Raw genomic sequence first — 18,553 nt, forward strand, 5'->3', positions numbered from 1 at the left:
AACTCCATTCCTACCCAAACTCTAAATGTTGAGGAATCTTAAGTCTCAACTTCAGGCACTTCTTTATTCTCTACCCTCTTTCCCTATATAATTTCAACAATTCTTTTGGAGCTAAATACAAGTATTAGGTTGTTGACTCTGAAACTTTTGCTCTTGCCACATTTCTCCTTTGAAATCCATAGGCAAATATCTAAATTTTTTTTGAGACAAGTTTTGCTCTTATTGCCCAGGCTGGAGTGCAATGGCATGATCTTGGCTCACTGCAACCTCTGCCTCCTAGGTTCAAGCGATTCTCCTGCCTCAGCCTCCCAAGTAGCTGGGATCACAGGCACCCACAACCACGCCCGGCTAATTTTTGTATTTTTAGTGGAGACAGGGTTTCAACATGTTTGTCAGGATGGTGTCCAACTCCTGACCTCCAGTGATCCACTCGCCTCAGCCTCTCAAAGTACTGGTATTACAGGTGTGAGCCACCACACTGGGGTGCAAATATCTAAATTTTTGCTTGACATCTTCATTTGAACATCTCACACACAACTCAGATTAATATCCCCAAAGCAGAATTTACAATCTCTCTATTCCACCCTCTACCACATCTTACTCTTCTAATTAGCCATTCACCCAGGAAAATCATGGGAAGGTAAGAAGAAATAAAAAAGAAGACAAAAGAAATTTATGTGATAGAGATGGCACTGCCCAAATGTTTATAAACTGTCCACACAGTCATTCAGGATTCAGGCACCTTCCATTCCGTGGTTCCTCCATCCCCTTGGGCTTCAAAGTTCCTTGAATCCAGCCAAATGTCCTGAGAAGAAAGAGTAGAGAACACACAAACATTTCTTAAAACCCTAGCCCAGAAGAGGAGTATATTATTCCACTCACATTCTGTTGGTGAAAACTAGTCATGTGACCCTGCCTTGATGCAAAGTCTTCTGGGAAGTGTAGTCTCACTGGGCAGCTGCCCACTGTGTAAAGAGGAGCGCAAATTTGTTTCAGACAGCTAGCAGTCTCTCCCATGGCCAATTAAACCACGGAATGCAGGATTGTGGTTGATCTGAGGAGATTAAAAATCTGAGAAATCACCATTTTTAAAAGAATTTTTTGTGGGAAGAAAGAAAAGAAAGAGAGGATAGAAACAGTAAATGAGATGTTGAAGTATTACAATCTATTTATGAGAGGATTTCTTATCCCACACTTTCCCTAGTCAGCTTACCTGAAGTCCCTAACTTAGGTAAGTGAGTAGTTATGAAGGGCAGAATTTACAACATCAATGAAAGAGTTACTTTTAGGCAGGTGGGACATAGGAAGATACCGGTCACGCCATACAGAAGTCTCCTACTTTGCCCAAACAAAGGTGTTTTGGCTATAGAAATTCTCCTTAAACTCATTCTAGTGGCACTGACTATCCAGGCCCCATCTGAATGCTCCCTGAATTCCTAACTACTCAGCCTTAACTCTCTGAATTCCTGTGGGCTGTATCTCTCTAGGGCATGAACAAGACAACTGCTCCATGAGACCACCATAGAAGATAAACTAAAAAATGGATTTCTACAAACTCCTGCCAGCATTTTGAAATGACTGCCCAAACAAATATGTTCTGACAGTTGCAAGAAAAGGATAAATAATAGATTCAGAAAAAAAAATATCGTCAGCTAATTGTTCTGTGACACTCTCTTATGTTCCCCTAGGTGTCTGTTACAAATGAAGTTTTTAGTAAATGTAGTTTCCAAAGTAGCCTGACATCTCACCTTGGGATTTGGCAGCTTTGTCTAATGAGCTGCCAGAGAATGGGATGGCAGGCAATGAAGAATTGAGTGCTCTAAGCCTTCCTTCCTCTTCCTTCACTTTACGTTGTTATTATGCAGAAGTGGGTCATGAACATTAAGAGAACTTTATTCAAATGTGGTGATAGATCAGCTGACAAAGTATATGCCTGGCTTGGCGAAGGCAGAAAATCACAAAGTCATCACAGAGTATGGATCATAGAGGGCACATAAATGTCACAAACGATGACCATATTAGCAACCACAAGCCATTCTGCCTCTGAGAAATTTGAATTTCTAACAGAATCAGGGAATTTGGACATTGGCCACACCACAATAGAGAACATGGGCTGGAGGGGTAGGACATGGGGGTAGGTGTGACATGTCAGGCAGAGAGCAGTGGAGTCCCCCATTCTGAAATGTAAGTGTCTAAATCTTCTTCAGTACAAAATTTTTGGGGATAATTCAGCTCTAATGAGATGCTCTGTATCTGATAAGAATTAACAGCTATTGGCAGTTTTCCACAAGTCAGAGTGGCCTTGGGACATGTTCTCACCCACTTAGTTGCCACGAAGACTTCCAACTAGGTTACCATGGAGACAGCTTAGAAATCAAAGATATGACTTAAATTATTAAAGCCTACTAATCTAAGCCTGATAATTTGAATAGTTTTCCATTTAGACTGGCAATACTTATCTTGGAGCAAAAGAGAAATTAACATTATTTTCTCAAAAGTTTATGAACTGTGACACTAGGTTTATCTCACTATATTTATTATTAGTCTAGATGCAGAAATTTTATGGTGCAGTAGCTTACGTAGCTTCATCCTGTCAGTTTGTCAATTTATATATGTATGATTTATAAGATATACTAGAGGATATAGTACAGAGTTGCACATCACAAATGAGTTAACTACCACAGCCCCGCCCCCAAATAATCAATGTTCTATTCTGGTACAGTGTCAGAAGATGGCATACTAATAAGTTGTTGGCAGAAAGGCCTGCCACTTAACTAATATTCAGTACAGCTGATGTCTTGTTAATTAAATATTGTCATGACCATAGGATAGAAGGTTTCTGCAGGGTAGACCACCCTGTTCAAAGTTTATTCCACAGGGATTTAGGAAGCATTCAGATGGGACCTGGGTAATCAGTGCCACTACAATGAGTTTAAGGAGAATTTCCACAGCCATATCTGTGTTTAGGCCAAGTAGGAGACTTCTGTATGGTGTGACTTGGTATCTTCCCAAGTTCCACCTGCCTGAAAGGAACTCTTTCACTGATGTTATAAATTCTGTCCTTGCTAACCACTCAGCCTAAAATCATAAGCTGAGAGTCATTCTCTTACTTTGACAGCAAATTTACAAACAATGTCTCCAAGGAATGGAAAAATGGAAATCCAAACCCAAAGAAGTCACTTTGGTTGTTGACAGAGAAGACACAAGATCACCAAACAGGTATCGTGGGCCAAAGCAAACCCTCGTAAGACTCAGCAAGCAATAATGGGGAAAAAGAGGTTCTCCTTTCAGAGAGAAAAGGCAGCAGAAGTGGCTTGAAGTTTAAGGAATCTTTATCTCCCAAGCCTTCTCTCTTAAGAAGAGAATGAGAGTTTACATGCAGTGAAAATTACCTAAATTTACTAAAACTGGAGGGAATCCATTCCTCTAGCATCCATTACTCCTCTGACAGCCCCCTCCTCCTCTTCCTCTCCCTTTCCACAGATCCCTCAATCTGCTTCTCATGTCTATCCACCAACTTCAACACATACAAATTCTGGAAAAGAAAAAAATCACAAGCAGTAGGAACTTCCAATATCCATTATGCCTCTCTTCCTTCCATAGACAACCCCGTTTTTATTTGGGAAGAAAATATGCCCAGTAAAAAACACTCACCTCCCCAGACTCCACTGCAGCTCAGAATGGCCATGGAACTCGGTGAGATAAGAGCAGAATAGGGATGCTCTTGTTTTCCTCATTAAAAAGGATAAGAACTAGTTGGTACAAGCCTTCCACTCTTGCTCCTCCTCTTCCTTCCTGCTACTATCCAGGCACAAAGCTGTAGAGAAAAGGTTAGAAGAACTTTGCTATTTTCTTAAAATCAAGAGTGGGAAAAGCATGTCCTAAGGATGGTAGTGGGAGGTTAAAAGGAACCTTGATCCTTGAGGTTTCCCTTGAGGAATGAGCCTGGACTGCCACCTTTAGATGAATAGTTATATGAGAATAATAAATCTCTCTTTGAAATAAGACATTAATCAGTTTTATGCCACTAAAGATGATCTTGTTTGATATACCATGGCTGCTACTGAACAATGAGGAGACAAATAATGAAATATGAGGGAATGACATGAGAATAAAAGCTTGAAAATAGTGGGAGGAAGCATGGCTTCTGTATCAGTCAGAGCTCCACCAGAGAAAAAGAACCAATGGGAAATATGCATTAAGAGACTTATTGCAAGGAATTAGTGACTGTCGGGGTTGGCTAGGCAAAGCAAAATCTGCAGGGCAAATTGTCGAGAAGGGTAGGATGAAAACTCTCAGGCAAGAGCTGATTCTGCAATCCACAAGCAAGTTGTGCCTGGTCACCATAATGCACAGCAAAGCCAAAGCAGTATTCATATAGTCTGAGATCTTCATTATTGGCTAGTTGATCATGGTAACCCTAGAACTGAAATATAAGGTCAGCCGATTAAAATCTTACTTGATCTGTATAGGAGGAAAGCTCTAGACATAGTGAACAGAAGTCTAACTTGAATCACCATAACAGAGTCACAGTCCCTCACTCAATCCCCAGCTTCAGCCAGCTGATAGACCCAGATCTCCTTAAATAAAGAGGAGGCCAGATCCTTCTAAGAAGAAATCCTGCTTGCTTCCAAAAAAGTGCCTGTATACTATTAATCTTCTCAGCTGTCCCAAAATGTACCTGAAGCCATTTACTGGAGTCATTGCACATTGAGGAAGGGGAAATAATCAGGCTTTCTAGGGGTTTACCAGATACTGACTCTAAACTGTCACTAATTCCTGGAGACCTAAGTGTCACTTCTCTATCACATCAGAGCAAAAGAAGCTTGTGGAGGTCAGGTGAATGGAGATCAATGGAGTTTGGCTCAGGTCTGTTATAGTAGGCCCAGTGAGTCTAAACACAATGTACGGTTTTTACACCATTTCAAGAAGGTGTAATTGGAATAGATATGCTTACAAACTGAAAGAATATCCGCATTGGTTCCCTGACCATGGAATAAGGCTTAGTACTGTAGGAAAGTCCAGTGGAAGCCACTAGAACTGCCCTTACTTAGGAAAATAGTAAACCAAAAGTCATACCATTCTTGTAGAAATTGCAAAGATTAATGCCATGATCAAGGACTTGAAAGATGCAGGGGTGCTTATTCCCAACTCCTAACACATTCCTATTCAGCTTGACTGTTCGGCTTCCAAAGAAGGCAGGTCTTGGAGAATGACAGTGAACTATGACAAGTGTAATTAGGTGGGGACTCCAATTGCAGCTGTTCTTCCAAATGTGGTTTCATTTGGAAACACATCCATTGGTACTTGTTATGCAGGAATTTATTTGGGAAATTATTTTTTTTTCTAGATCTATTAGTAAAGACCATCAGAGGCAGTTTGCTTCCAGCTAGGAAGACTGGCCAAATACATTTACTGACCTACTTCAGTGGTATATCAACTCTCCAGACCTATGTCATGATCAAGTTTGCAGGGACCTTGACTGCCTTTCCTCTCCACAGGATGTCCGTTACATTGATGATGTGATGTTGATTGGTCCTGGTGATCAGGGAATAGTAACTACTCTAAATATATTGATAAGATACTAATAGACCAAAGAATAGAAAATAAATTCCACAACAATTCCAGGGCCTGCCACCTCAGTGAAATTTCTAGAGGCCCACTTGTCTGGGGAATGTTGAGATAGGCTTTCCAAGAGAAAGACAGTTGCTGCACTTGGTCCTCCCTGCCAATAAGAAAGAAGTATAACACCTAGTAGCCTTCTTTTGATTTGAGGGGCAATGTATACCTCAACCCACTTACCAAGTGATCCATAGGAGCTGCCAGTTTTGAGTGGTGCTCAAAATAAGCGAGGGCTCTGCAACAGGCCCAGGCTGCCATGCAAGGTACTCTGCTACATGGCCTGTACAACTCAGCAGATCTGGTGGTGCTTGAAGTGGCAGTGGCCTATAAAGATGCTGTTTGAAGCCTTTGGCAGGCCCCTATACATGAATTTTAGTGAAGATGGTTAGGATTTTGGAACAAAGTTATTCCAACCTCTGAAGATAATTACACTCATCTCGAGAAACAGCATCTGGTTTGCTGCTGGGCATTGGTAGAGACTGAATACTTGTCCATAGGATATCAAGTTAACATTAAACCTGAACTGCGCATCATGAACTGGGTGTGTTCTAACTCATCCAGCTATAGAGATGGGCATGCACAGCAGCACTATGAGGTCAGGCTTAAGCAGGTCTTTAGACACAAGTCTGACAAGAAATGACCCAGATGCCCATGGCCTCAATCATGATACATTATATTCTCTCTCTCTCTCTCTCACGCACACACACACACACACATACACACACACAATATCTATGGCCTCTTAGGGAGTTCTCTATGATCATTTGATTGAAGAAAAAAATCTAAGGCTTGGATTACACATAGTTCTGCACAATATGCAGTTACCAACCAAAGTGGAGAGTTGCAATATTACAGTCCCAATCTGGAAAAACTCAGAAGGTGAAGGGAGGTTCTTCCAGTGGGCTGAACTTCAAGCAATGCACCAGATTGTTCACTTTTCAGGAAAGAGAGATGCCCAAAGATACATGTCTATACCAATTTATGAGCTGTGGCTAATAAATTGTTTGGCGGGATGGTCAGAGACTTGAAAGAAGCACAACTAGAAAATTGGTGGCTAGGAAGTCTAGGAAAGAAGTATGTAGAGAGATATGTTCAAATGAGTAGAGTGTAAAGATATTTGTGTCCCTCATGAATGCTCATTAAAAAGTGACCTCAGGGAAGGATTATAATAATCAGGCGGGTTGGACGGCCAGTCTGTGGAGGTTAGTCAGCCTCCTTCCCTGCCATTCCTGTCATTGCCCACTTGGTTCACAAAGAGGCCATAGAGGCAAGAATGGAGGTTATGCATGCGCTCAGCAACATGGACTTCCACTCACCAAGGCCAACCTGGCTACAGCCACTGCTAACTGCCCATTCTGCCAAGAGCCAGCAACTGCGTGAATGAGCTTGGAAACAGATCCTCCCACGGTCGAGCCTTGAGGTGACTACGGCCCTAGCCAACAACTTCACAACAACCCCAGGTCAGACTCTGAGACAGAACCACCAGCTAAGCCGCTTCTTGGTTTCTGATCTAGAGAAACTCAGATATAATAAATGTCTGCTATTTGAAGATGATAGTCTTAAGCTAGTTTGTTACACAACAATGATAATATACACCCAACATGAATAAAACCTTGTCCAGGAGTCCCAGATAACCCAGATGTGATAGTGATAGGAATCTCCAAGAGATAACACTCACTGTTTTCCTTATTTTAGTTTTCTTTCTTGGTACTTTTTAAAAATTCTTATATTTACATGAAAAGAAGAATCATGCCTTATATTTACCACTGAATAGCTGATTTCCAAAAATTACACATTCTTTTTTACCTATTTCCCTAGAAAACTACATGTAGGCATTAACAGTTGGGGGGAAAGGACTGTTGCCCTCTATATTCTTTTTTTTTACCTTTCATTCAAGCACTATGATAATGATAGGGACTTATTTAAAAAAAAAAAGAAATAAAGAAAAGAAAAGAAAAAGAAAGAAGAAAGAGAGAGAGAGGAAGGGACCTGAGCCATAGGGACAGTTGTGTGATGTCTCTGACCCAGTATCAGCCATGAAAAAATAGAATTTATGATGGATATTACAGTTAAAATAGAGAAGTTATAAAATTGTGACAAAATGGGGAAGAAGAGGAACATCTCCACTTCTATTTTTTGCTCACCAGAATTAATTTGCCCTTCCTGCAGCACAGAGCTAGGCCACCTCTGAGTGACCAACAACTCTGACCTGAAATCAAACCCAACTTCCACAGCTCTTGTAACCAGGAAGATTTTTTAATTCATGTGTGAGTCCCTACTCACCTGACACTCAAAGAGGAACTGCATCCTTTTGAACAGATTGACTTCCAGGTGTAAATCTATATATTTTAATTGCATTTTTGTTATTGTTGCTGTTCAGAGAAAGATTAATTCTGTGCCCTTGCAACGTAATTTTTCTCTTGGATTTTCTGACAATGAAAATAGGCCCTTAGAGAACTCATCGCTGTGGACAGGTTTCTTTCATCAGAATGCCATTCTTCTTTCTCTCCTCACTAGTAAGATACAGATATTGCACCGCATTAGCTTCAGAAACAGAATCCTTATCTCAAGTCTTTAAGATTTAATCTATTTCATTTTCCATCTTAAGTCTGCAATTATTCACTACAAATCACTTACACATAACCCTTGGTCATTTTATTCATTTCTAGATGTTAAGAGATCACTCTGATTTTTACCTCAATAGTACTCTACAGGAATTTACTTTCATTTTAAAATGATGCATACTCTTCACTGTGGCAGTTGTCACCTCCTTGCAAAGAATGTATTAAACTACTCATTGGCAGGATCTTCAAATCTAGTGGCACCATGTTGCTGGTGAGCTAAAATTAATTTGCCAGGTAATGAGACAATCTTCTTTGCCCATTTCCCTAATTAATATTTTCCATATTTAATGGAAATTCTGACCTCACCTTTCTGCCTTCCTCTAAGCAAATGATTAGAGACAAAAAAGCTGACCTTGGGTCTTCAAGACCCAGTTTTCCAAACTCTCCAAACTCCACTCGAAGTCATCTGACCTTGCTCTATTCAAGATGGGTTAGCGGAGACGCTGCAGCTACACTACCAGCTGAGGCAGCTGCTGCATTAAGATTTATATCTTAGTTAAGATAAGAAACAAAGCTGATAGTTGCTTCAAAGCTTGGAGCAATGTCTGAGATAGAAATCACAGAAGAGGGTAGGTCCTCAAGAGATATAATTTCTTATAATTATATTTATCATATACAGATAAAAACATGGTATATTACTTTCCTGGGGTTTCAGTAGCAAATTACCACCAACTTGGCCACTTGAAACAACAGGAATTTACTCTTTCACAATTCTGGGAACCAGAAGGCTGAAATCATGGCATCGGTGGGGCTGTGCTCCCTCAGAAATCTCTCCAGGAGGCTCCTTTCCTGCGTCTTCCAGCTTTTGGTGGCTTTAGGCATTCCTTGGCTTGTGGCTACTTCACTCCAATGTCTTATTCCGTGGTCACATTGCCTCCTCCTCCTCTCTGTGTTTTCACTCCTATCTGTCTCAAATCTCCCTCTGCCGTTCTCTCATAAAGACATTCATCATTCGAATTAGGGCCAACCTGAGCAATCCCAAATGATCACCTTATCTCAACATCCTTCATTTAATTACACCTGCAAAGACCCTTTTTCCAAATAAAGTCACATTCATAGCTGCCAGGAGTTTGATATGAATATCTTTCGAGGAGTCATTTTTCAGCTGACCACACGTAGGTATATGTGAAAGTGCAGACGTATGCACAAAGGAAACCAATTTCTGCAAGTTGAGGAATGGAACATTGAGTCAGCAAAACATAACCACAGCAATTTAGCATTTTGTTTTGTCTGCTTTATGTTTATCATAAGTGATTCTGCGAGAATACAAAACTGCAAAACTTGATCCAATTTTCAAAGTGCCAGAGTAAAATAAAATGTGGTTAATGCTAGAATCTTGCTAATTGCAACAGAGAGAGAAATAAGAGAAAAAAGAGTCTGTGGGCATATGAGTCAGAAAGAATGGGATTTGAATCATGGCTATGCTGAACTCCAGACCTATATCCATGCATAAATTAACTTATTTTTTTTTTACTAGGAAATAAAGATAATACATCTTATGATAAAAACAATAGTTTAGAGTGATGCATGAAGAGGCACACTAACCACTGAGGGAGGGTGTCGCAATGGTCCGGGACAGTAAGGAGATTCAGCAAAAGATTCAGCACCTCCTTGTTAGCACCCTTAGGTATGTTATACTTTCTACTTTACTGCATCTTCACAATAATGCTAAGATATAGCTGTGTCATCCACAATTCAGAGGTGAGTAAGGAGGCTCAGAGAAGGTAACTTGCCTGAAGTCTTGCAGCTATACTAACACAACTTGAATCGAAATCCGGGTCTTTCTAACCACAAAGTCTATAGAAATGAGAAAAAAAATAGATAAGGTTGATAGAGAAAAGCTCAATATCAAAACAATCAAATACGTATTCAAATGTTGCCTTGACATGTTGACTATGCCCAATGCCTAGTGATAGGTGCTGAAACACATAGGAGGGTGAATAAGGCACAGAGCCTGTCCTCAAGAAGCGTCACCCAACTCTGGCTACTGAAAATAGACTAAGATCAGTCATCTGATTGCTTAACTATGAAGCAATAAAGTCCAGTCCATCATCAAATTGAAAAATTCTTAGCTATCTCTTACCTCAAATCTGAATATCTAGAAGCAGAGCGTTCTAAGTGCAATACCAGCATAAGGTTATGGCTTTTCTGCATTGTTCCCATTCCACAGGGTGTTCCTACCTTGACCAGAACCTGCTACCATCTTAATCCCCCCTTCCCCCAACCACCTACCACCACTCCAAAGAGAGGGGACTCAAGCAGTGGTCCTCAGTTCCAACCAGTGAGCCAGGCAACCTCATATACTTTGCCTAGTACTTGTCAATTCCCTTGAGAGTTGTAACCAGCTACTGGTTCTTCTTACTTGGAAACCAAACCCATATTTTAGACAGGATTGGGGTACCCTGGCCCTTTTAAAGTTCAACCTGGTTCCTTGGATAGTGAGACTGCCCTGGATTTGATTGAGGTTTTCCCACATTCATTCAGTCTTCGTTATAAGGAGACAAGGTTCCTGTCATTTCTTCTGTCCTGAAGCTTTTTCTGTTCCCATTGGCCAGCCCTGTCCCAGCAAATGAGCAGAGCTGAATGACAAATCAATGAGCTAAACAAGGAGATATACAGCAAATGAACAAAATGAGCAAGATGTATAACAATGGATTAAATGAACAAGAGGCAAGGCGTGGTGGCTCACGCCTGTAATCCCAGCACTTTGGGAGGCCAAGGCAGGTGGATCATCTGAGGTCAGGAGTTCAAGGCCATCGTGACCAACATGGTGAAACCCCGTCTCTACTAAAATTACAAAAATTTAGCTGGACACGTGTCATGCACCTGTAGTCCCAGCTACTCGGGAGGCTGAGGCTGGAGAATGGCTTGAACCTGGGAGGCAGAGTTTGCAGTGAGCCGAGATCATGCCACTGCACTCCAGCCTGGGTGACAGAGCAAGACTCCATCTCAAAAAGTAAATAAATAAATAAGATATACAATAAATGAATGAAATGATTGAGGGGTATATGGCAAATGAATGAAATGAATAGGGGTATATATATGAATTAAGGTAATCAGGAGCAGACAGTATTTGGAGGTCTCAGTGGGGGCAGAGAGCTGTACACAGGCTCAGGCAGGTCCCTGGGCTACAGCTGAATAACAGGGTAGCTGGATTTAGACAGGTTCTGTTTCCTTAAATGTTTGTCTCCACATTAATGAGTCAACTTCTGTCATGCATTTAATAAATAGAAATTTTTTTTGTTGCTAAATTATTGCCTCCAGTCAGCTCGAATAAAGGTAGGGTCAGCATTCAAAAGAGCAAAGTATTCCTGTGAATGAAAAATAAGCTAATTCCTAAAGGAGAGAAGGACATGTTAAACTGTTCAGTAGATGCTATTCCTGACTGTATTGATTTTATGTGTGGGTTTTTTTTTTCTAACAATACTAGAGAAAGTGACCCCAAGATTCTCAGAATCAATCATGGCAAATCTCAGTAGTGTTCTATTCCAGGAACTGGTCTGACCCAACAAAGGTTTGTTTCACATGCAGACTCAATCGCCTAAAATTTATACCGCCCAAAGCACTGAGCCTCCTGTGATTCTGTCAGTGGTAATTTTCTTGAGTTGTATAAGCTTCATTATTAACAAATCCAAAGAGGAAGAAAAACAGGTGCAGGGTACATCTATCCTGTCACATTTCACAGACTGTGGGTTTAAATCACCCAGATGCTTACACATAATCACAAAACAGTATTTATAGCTGACTCCAAAGCATTCAAAGGCTGATGATCCAGTTTACGAATTCGACTACCCTGTTCCATCACTTTACCTACTTTCTTTTCATTTCAGTGCTTGTCATTATCCCCAAGTATTAGGTTGGCAAGAAGAAAAAAAATATAAAACTCAAACTAGTCTATTAAGAACTTAAGGTCTCAGTGAAGATGCCTGGTAAGGATTAATGCAATTGACTAAGACGACATTTTTGGATTATGTATGTATTTCAATCATCTATGCTTTCCCCAGGCCACTTCATGTCATGAAAATTGATATTCACTAGCATAGTCATGCCTTCCAGATCCTCCTTACCCTGAGAGTTTGTACATAGGCTCTTCTCTACTTATAAGATGCAGGCGTGGAGAAATGGCAAGATTTAGGATTACAAAAAGATGGAATTATGCTAATCCCACACCAAAGCCAAGAAGAGCAGGAATGGATTCACACCCTGCTATTCCCATGACCTGTGGACCATTGAAAACCACAACTCCTTCCCCAGTTTACTGAAATGTCTTGAAGGCTTTATAAAGGGGGCTTTTCAGGGACAGCATCTGGGAAATGTCACTCAAGGTGGGTCAACATCATCCTGCTCCCTGGGAGGGACAGCACATTTGTTCAATACAAATGCGTATTGTGTATTAACAGACTTCATCTTTCCTATTCATTTCCTTGGCATTTTCCCAGGCAAGTGGGTCAGAGGGTGAACTTTAAAGTATGATTTGATTACTGACATTCTTGGATTTTTGGTTGTCAGGCATTGCTTAACTCTTGTTACCTCGTGCCCTCTGTGTCTGCAAAGTGGTCATTTAGTTCTGACTCACTTGGTACACAGGGAAGATAAAAAGGATGATCACAAAACTGCCTTTCACTTTGCACTTACCAAGAATTTGCCATTTACAGCAATATATCAGGTTCTGTGTGGCTTATTACATGAGATGGTCACAACAAGGTACAACCAGGAAACACTTCTTTTTTTCTCCCATTGCTGGTCTGTTATGTCAAAGCTTTCTATCCCATCCCTGGACAAGAGCTCAGGCAGCTCCCACCACTTTCATTCACTTTAACTAAGACTCACTCTTAGATATTGAAAGTCCAGTAGAGTCATATCAAAACACCAAGATCACATTTACAACTTTCTCCTCCTCTTTAACCCAGGCCTAGCCTGCAGGTCAGACAACTACTGTAGGTATAAGGGTGCCCAAACTGGTCTCTCATGTCTTTTCTGCCTTTCCTTCTCTATCTTCCTTCTCTCTCAGCCTCATAGAGCCAAAGGGGAAGAGGAACAAACTACAGAAACTCCCCCTGAGATCACCCCAGCTGGACATCAGCCCTCAAGTGATGAAGACGTCCATACTTCCAAGGTTCCCCGCAGCTGTGTTGAGCTCTCAGACCTGGGCAAGGGGCTCTCTGGCCAGCCTCTTTCAATCTTGCTCTAATAAAGGCAGGAGGCAGACAAATGCCTAGGCAGATAGGGAAGGGTCTCCGGTGAGACCCCCCCTTCAAGCTTAAAGCAGCCTGAAAGCTGAAAGACTGGAGTGCTGGTTCCAGATGAAACCTGCAACCGAGAGGGAAAACTTCTGCCCTGTTTGCCCCACCCTTTCCCAATTGATTCTTTCTGAATAAGGCCTTTCAACCAATCAAATGCTGCCTTTTCCAATACTATCTATGGCTTGCCAGTGCATGCCTGCCTGCGCACTGGGGGAATGGGATGGAGCCACCAGGAATTCATGCCTTATGCAAGGGAGGAGTGGCCTCTTTAGCACGTGTGTGGTAGCCCTGATATTCAATTAGGGAGGTGAAAACCTGTTGGCAGGACCTCCCCTCTTTTGCCAAGAGCTTTTTTTCGCTTAATAAATTCCATCCTTCTCACCATTCAATGTTTCTGCATGCCTAATTTTTTCTAGCTGTGAGACAAGAACACACATTTAGCTGAACTAAGGAGCAAAAATCCTGCATCACCTCCATCTCCTATCCTCAGCAGTCAAACCCCCAAAAGATCTAACTGTAGGTGATCTTTGGAAAGGATCTCATCCAGATGGCCCTGTTACTTTGGTCCTTGGGAAATCAGCATTGTTATAAATCCGCCCAGGTACAGCCCACCCACCCTCTCTGCCTCTGTGGGCTACTTCAGATACCCTCCTGCCTTCAGAACTTGCAGGACACAGGCTTCAGTCTTAATGTCACATCTGTGGACACATGAGGTTTCCCAGGAACTCCCCCTCCATGCTCCATACAGATGGTGACACTCCCCAACAGACCTCCCATCAGGACTGAAGAACCAATCCTCCCTTCTGTAGGCTGCGGGCACTGCCAGTCTCTACAGGGGTCCTCCTGGGAGGTCTCAATTGCTGGAGGAGGGGAAGAGTTGTTGGAAACACCCTGAGAAAAAGGGCAGAGATCTCTATTTATGTGGACTCCTTCCAATAAAACCCATTCGAATTTCTTTTCATTTCTTTATAAGCTGAAAATGCGGCCGGGTTGGGGGTGCTATTTGCTGGATCAGATTTTCTATCTTTTAGTAAGACTGGCTTGGATGTGTCTATTACTTGTCTTTCCAAATGTGAGGATACTTATCCCCTAGTCTAAGGTTTTGGACTTTGATAGCGTTTGGCTGTGTCCTCACCCAAATCTCATCTTGAATTGTAGCTCCCATAATTCCCATATGTTGTGGGTGGGACTCAGTGGGAGATAATTGAATCATGGGGGCAGTTTCCTCCATACTGTTCTCATGGAAGTGAAGAAGTCTCACGAGATCTGATGATTTTATAAGGGGTTTCCCCTTTTGCTTGGCTATCATTTCTCTCTTGTCTGTCACCATGTAAGATGTGCCTTTTACCTTCTGTCATGATTGTGAGGCCTCCCAGCCACATGGAACTGTGAGTCCATTAAACTTTTTTCTTTATAAATTACCCAGTCTCAGGTATGTCTTTAACAGCAGCGTGAAAACAGACTAATACAGACTTCAACCAAATTTTGGATATTGACCTTCCATTGACATTCTATTACACATCTACCACACATGTAAAATCCAGATGTCCACTTCCCTTTCTTGCTCAGATTCCAGCCTCCTAACATATAAGGATAAGCACAGGCTTTATACAGCTGTGAGTGGCTCCTGAGGAGCTGTTCTCAGTATCAAGACTTCATCCTCCATCCCTCCTAACCCCCACCATGAGCAACTTTTCACAGCACTAATGGCCATGTGCAGAAATCCTGACTGTCAACTCAACAGGATGAGGCTTCCTCTCCAGGATAGGAGTGAGTCTTCCATTTCCCCCCAGCTGTTGCAAGAAGCTATACCTTCATGAATTTCTTCACTAAAGGGTTAGGACAAGTTTTAAAAAGGAATTACAACATGGAGAGAAGGAGAGGCTGTTTTCATTAACTAGCTCCAGAAGCCAGAGGGAAAGTCCCCAAGGAAATGAACACTCCACAAGAGGATCATTCATGGATACTCCACAGATCCTACCTGGCTGCCCTGCCCTGCAGTTCCTGCTTCTCTCTCTCCCAGTCACCTCTTTCTGCAAGTGTCCATGTGTGAATTCCACCCATCTCTCAGTGAAATCATCCCTACCCACAGAAAGGAGTCTCACTCTCCTGGATCTTACAGAATCTCTATTTTTGCATAGTATGTTATAATATAAAGTCTTTCCAACAATGAGAAAACTGTGATGAATCATATACTGAATATCTGTGCACCCTCCTCCAAGCTTTATCAAATCTAAACACTTTTGCTATATTTACCTGTGATTCTTTTTCTAAAAAGTAACAATATTTTACAAAAATAATTAAATCCCATAATCCTAACATTTCCCACCCCATGCCCTCCTTCCTCCCTCATCCCCTAACTAGAGGAAACTGCTTTAGGGATATGATGTTTTGCCTCATGCATTTTTCTCAAGTCTACACTTTTGGGGCTGGAGAAGTCTAGGGTTTGCTTTCCCATGATGCCAGCAGGATTTCCAAGCCACTCAAAACATTTCAAAGTGGGGAAAAGTGGTGGAATCTGGCTATCCAGACACCTTCGTATAAAGTGAATATGGGTCTTCCAGGATGAGTTTCCCTTTTCCGCTCCTTAACTCATTTATTTCACACATTCATTATTAACAATTAGTGGATTACCAGGCACTGTTCTAAACTCTGGGAACATGGTAATGACCAAGACTGAGAAACCCCTCCCTAGAGGGCTTACATTCCAATGAGGGGAGAGGGACAAGAAGAAGATAACTCAACAGATCAGAATACATTAGATAAGCGCTCGGTAGAAAAGGGGGAAGGAGGAGGAGGAGCCAAGGTGGCCGAATAGGAACAGCTCCAGTCTACAGCTCCCAGCGTGAGTGACGCAGAAGACAGGTGATTTCTGCATTTCCATCTGAGGTACTGGGTTCATCTCACTAGGGAGTGCCAGACAGTGGGCGCAGGATAGTGGGTGCAGCAAACCATGCGCCAGCCGAAGCAGGGTGAGGCATTGCCTCACTCAGGAAGTGCAAGGGGTCAGGGAGTTCCCTTTCCTGGTCAAGGAAAGGGGTGACAGACGGCACCTGGAAAATCGGGCCACTCCCACCTGAATACTGCGGTTTTCTGACAGGCTTAGGAAGCGGCGCACCAGGAGATTATATCCCGCACCTGGCTCGGAGGGTCCTACGCCCATGGAGTCTCGCTGATTGCTAGCACAGCACTCTGAGATCAAACTGCAAGGCAGCAGCAAGGCTGCGGGGTGCGGGGTGCCCACCATTGCCCAGGCTCGCTTAGGTAAATAAAGCAGCCAGGAAGCACGAACTGGGTGGAGCCCACCACAGCTCAAGGAGGCCTGCCTGCCTCTGTAGGCCCCACCTCTGGGGGTAGGGCACAGACAAACAAAAAGACAGCAGTAACCTCTGCAGACTTAAATGTCCCTGTCTGACAGCTTTGAGGAAAGCAGGTGTTCTCCCAGCATGCAGCTGGAGATCTGAGAACGGGCAGACTGCCTCCTCAAGTGGGTCCCTGACCCCTGACCCCTGAGCAGCCTAACTGGGAGGCACCCCCCAGTAAGGGCAGACTGACACCTCACACGGCCGGGTACTCCTCTGAGACAAAACTTTCAGAGGAACGATCAGACAGCAGCATTCATGGATCACGAAAACCCGTGGTTCTGCAGACACCGCTGCTGATACCCAGGCAAACAGGGTCTGGAGTGGACCTCTAGCAAATTCCAACAGACCTGCAGCTGAGGGTCCTGTCTCTTAGAAGGAAAACTAACAAACAGAAAGGACATCCACACCAAAAACCCATCTGTACATCACCATCATCAAAGACCAAAAGTAGATAAAACCACAAAGATGGGGAAAAAACAGAGCAGAAAAACTGGAAACTCTAAAAAGCAGAGCGCCTCTCCTCCTCCAAAGGAATGCAGTTCCTCACCAGCAATGGAACAAAGCTGGACGGAGAATGACTTTGATGAGTTGAGAGAAGAAGGCTTCAGATGATCAAACTACTCCAAGCTACAGGAGTAAATTCAAACCAAAGACAAAGAAGTTGAAAACTTTGAAAAGAAATTTAGATGAATGTATAACTAGAATAACCAATACAGAGAAGTGCTTAAAGGAGCTGATGGAGCTGAAAGCCAAGCCTCGAGAACTACGTGAAGAATGCAGAAGCCTCAGGAGCTGATGCGATCAACTGGAAGAACGGGTATCAGTGATGGAAGATCAAATGAATGAAATGAAGCGAGAAGGGAAGTTTAGAGAAAAAAGAATAAAAAGAAATGAACAAAGCCTCCAAGAAATATGGGACTATGTGAAAAGACCAAATCTGCGTCTGATTGGTGTACCTGAAAGTGACGGGGAGAATGGAACCAAGTTGGAAAACACTCTGCAGGATATTATCCAGGAGAACTTCCCCAATCTAGCAAGGCAGGCCAACATTCACATTCAGGAAATACAGAGAACGCCACAAAGATACTCCTCGAGAAGAGCAATTCCAAGACACATAATTGTCAGATTCACCAAAGTTGAAACGAAGGAAAAAATGTTAAGGGCAGCCAGAGAGAAAGGTCGGGTTACCCACAAAGGGAAGCCCATCAGACTAACAGCGGATCTCTCAGCAGAAACTCTACAAGCCAGAAGAGAGTGGGGGCCAATAGTCAACATTCTTAAAGAAAAGAATTTTCAACCCAGAATTTCATATCCAGCCAAACTAATCTTCATAAGTGAAGGAGAAATAAAATACTTTACAGACAAGCAAATGCTGAGACATTTTGTCACCACCAGGCCTGCCCTAAAAGAGCTCCTGAAGGAAGCACTAAACACGGAAAGGAACAACCGGTACCAGCCGCTGCAAAATCATGCCAAAATGTAAAGACCATCGAGACTAGGAAGAAACTGAATCAACTAACGAGCAAAATAACCAGCTAACATCATAATGACAGGATTAAATTCACACATAACAATATTAACTTCAAATGTAAATGCACTAAATGCTCCAATTAAAAGACACAGATTGGCAAATTGGATAAAGAGTCAAGACCCATCAGTGTGCTGTATTCGGGAAACCCATCTCACGTGCAGAGACACA

The 18,553-nt window shown here is 42.4% G+C and overlaps 1 long non-coding RNA gene across 1 annotated transcript; it reads left to right on the forward strand.

Annotated features, from left to right (window-relative positions):
* Positions 1-2,063: 2,063 nt before the first annotated feature.
* Positions 2,064-13,878, forward strand: LOC109029419 (uncharacterized). The gene is made up of 4 exons (XR_002008483.3): positions 2,064-2,184; positions 3,119-3,219; positions 9,724-9,873; positions 13,258-13,878. It is a non-coding gene; the product is annotated as an uncharacterized lncRNA (long non-coding RNA).
* The last annotated feature ends 4,675 nt before the right edge of the window (positions 13,879-18,553 follow it).

This window comes from Gorilla gorilla, chromosome 14, assembly GCF_029281585.2.
Source record: "Gorilla gorilla gorilla isolate KB3781 chromosome 14, NHGRI_mGorGor1-v2.1_pri, whole genome shotgun sequence".
In the NCBI taxonomy this organism is placed as follows: Eukaryota; Metazoa; Chordata; class Mammalia; order Primates; family Hominidae; genus Gorilla; species Gorilla gorilla.